Below are 3,130 nucleotides of genomic sequence, written 5' to 3'. Positions count from 1 at the left end.
AGGCAAACATGTTACCACTCAGCTAAGCAGGCGGATAACTCGCTCTTAGTCTAGCACTAGAGAGCTGCATCACACAGTCTAGCCAATAGCCCTATGTTCAAAGTATTGGTAATAATAATAGGACAACAAACTATCACTGAAGTGCAGGAGAGTAACCTTCTACCAATCTACAAGTGAATAGCTGCTGGGAGGGATATAAAAATGGGTAACAATATTAGGACACGAACCCAATGTCCCAGTGCTGCTGCAAATCCATGCTCACTATATATGGGAACCATGTAGCAATAGCATTGTGGAATGAAACACTCTTATACCTATTTACAAGTCGCAAGTTGCGTCCTGGCCAACAGAATCGCTGGAAATACATCATACTATAGTTTTTACTTGAACACAGCATTTCAAGACGAATAAAATGACCAGTCACATTCAGTCTAGTCCATCGCCATCTACCTAGTGTACTGTGTACCTGAAAAGCTGGCCGGCCAGAGCGTTTCTTTGTACCTGCCCGGAAGCGGACAGCCAAGCTGTGGCTTCTGATAAGCCCACGTGTCCATATCCGTCTCTAGCCGCGAACTGGCGTCGTTGTTTCGTAACACACTGCTAGACAAGCAGGCACGGCTTGGACGCTGAGTTGTAACTGCAGTTCCACACCAACATAGACTCCCCAGGTTAAAAAAATACACCTTGCTGAATCCAAGACGAGGATGATGATGTCCACACACCTCGAATTTCTCGGACGAAATGTAGATTTCTCCTCTTCATGTGCGTTATTTCCGAAAACAGAAGACGTTGGAGCATACACGCGTTTTCACATTCCTAAAGTATCGTTACTTTTTGATTCTTAGTGTGAAGATCCTGTACAGCAGTATTGCATAGGCTATACAATCACAATGTATTCTTTCACCCGGTAAAAAATCTGTTCTTATCAGATTAATATCTGTTACGTCTTGCATCACAGGACTGGAATATTAAACTAATTTTTGGCTCATGATGGAGAGCCATGAGCGTTCCTTACCTCTGTCACAGCATGCCTCCACGCTTCCGAACTCTCTTAACGTAGTCAGACGCCTCACCACGTACGAAGTCTCGTAAGGTATCCAAATAACAGCACACAGGAGATGTAAATATCAGGTTAATACTATATACCACTTTATAAATTCGGTAATAGAGGTGATTTTATTACAATGGCAATCTCTCCCCGTGTAGGTAGGAGACTGAAATTTTTTTACAGAAACTCGCAGCAACGAAAAAATGCCTGATTACCGCTCGAACCCACGAATCATATCCGTGAAACTCTTGCATTCGCCTCCACCCGCCTGGTGACACGTCATTGATACGAGATTGGTTGACTGATTAAGTAAATTTATGAGAGTTCCTTTGCATGGTGAATGATTTTTTTTCCTATAATCACATTACACTCGCCATTTAACCATTGTAGACACTTCCTTGACGTCTCTGGCGGGTTCCCACATACTACGTAATTAGTTCCTCCAATACCAAAATCAATGGTAACTATCGCCAGATAGCTGAGGATATCCAGCGCTAATTACGTTCTCTCTGTTAGTTGCCTTGTATTGCTGGTGTTTGTAAGTCACATACAGCTCTGGTAGACTACTTCTGAAATAATCCTTCTGATACCTGTAGGTCTATGGGGGCAGTAGAATGTTTCCCTTTCTTCTCTGCCCGCGCAATGCATCCGACCCTGTCTCCGATACCACCATCAGGTTACATGCGCGTAGCTGCTACCACCGCCACTGGCTACTAATCTCAGCCGACAGGCCACTGACCTCTTTATCAGACAGCTGTTAATGATTCCAGACTCGCAAAAGTTGTCCTATCCTTCTCAGAAGGACCGGGCGCTTAAATGTCGCTGAGGTAAATACCCAGATGTTGGGAAACCTACTTCCAGCCACCTAAGCCTGGAGACCGAAAGGTTCTGAGATGTGTTTACAATATATGCCCGAAAGGGTAACGCAGTGAACAATACCGAAACGCCTGTCTACTGACCACTCCATCCCAAACATGTATCAGCCCGCAAACCTGGGTTTCCCTCAGAAAAGAGTCCTGTAGAAGCGGTCCTATTGATTCCCGCCAAATTAGTGGGTGGATGATCTGAGATCTCAAATTGGAACTCCTGGAGGAAAGGCAGTCATTTTCTTTCTGAGGAACACCATTGAGAAAATTTAGCGAACTGTCGTTTGAAAATGACAGCAGAAGGATTATACAGCCGCGAACATTCATTTTTGCGTAAGGACTGTGAAGATAAGGAACGAGACATTAGGGCTCATAAAGAGGCATATACACTCCTGGAAATGGAAAAAAGAACACATTGACACCCGTGTGTCAGACCCACCCTACTTGCTCCGGACACTGCGAGATGGCTGTACAAGCAATGATCACACGCACGGCACCGCGGACACACCAGGAACCGCGGTGTTGGCCGTCGAATGGCGCTAGCTGCGCAGCATTTGTGCACCGCCGCCGTCAGTTTCAGCCAGTTTGCCGTGGCATACGGAGCTCCATCGCAGTCTTTAACACTGGTAGCATGCCGCTACAGCGTGGACGTGAACCGTATGTGCAGTTGACGGACTTTGAGCGAGGGCGTATAGTGGGCATGCGGGAGGCCGGGTGGACGTACCGCCGAATTGCTCAACACGTGGGGCGTGAGATCTCCACAGAACATCGATGTTGTCGCCAGTGGTCGGCGGAAGGTGCACGTGCCCGTCGACCTGGGACCGGACCGCAGCGACGCACGGATGCACGCCAAGACCGTAGGATCCTACGCAGTGCCGTAGGGGACTGCACCGCCACTTCCCAGCAAATTAGGGACACTGTTGCTCCTGGGGTATCGGCGAGGACCATTCGCAACCGCCTCCATGAAGCTGGGCTACGGTCCCGCACACCGTTAGGCCGTCTTCCGCTCACGCCCCAACATCGTGCAGCCCGCCTCCAGTGGTGTCGCGACAGGCGTGAATGGAGGGACGAATGGAGACGTGTCGTCTTCAGCGATGAGAGTCGCTTCTGCCTTGGTGCCAATGATGGTCGTATGCGTGTTTGGCGCCGTGCAGGTGAGCGCCACAATCAGGACTGCATACGACCGAGGCACACAGGGCCAACACCCGGCATCATG

At 48.6% G+C, this 3,130-nt stretch overlaps 1 pseudogene; it reads left to right on the top strand.

Annotated features, from left to right (window-relative positions):
* The first annotated feature begins 879 nt into the window (after positions 1-879).
* On the top strand, positions 880-1,047 carry LOC126250427 (U2 spliceosomal RNA; annotated as a pseudogene).
* The last annotated feature ends 2,083 nt before the right edge of the window (positions 1,048-3,130 follow it).

Source organism: Schistocerca nitens, chromosome 3, assembly GCF_023898315.1.
Source record: "Schistocerca nitens isolate TAMUIC-IGC-003100 chromosome 3, iqSchNite1.1, whole genome shotgun sequence".
NCBI lineage: Eukaryota > Metazoa > Arthropoda > Insecta > Orthoptera > Acrididae > Schistocerca > Schistocerca nitens.
The sequence above is the reverse complement of the archived record's forward strand: the minus strand, read 5'-3'. Positions and strand labels throughout refer to the sequence as shown.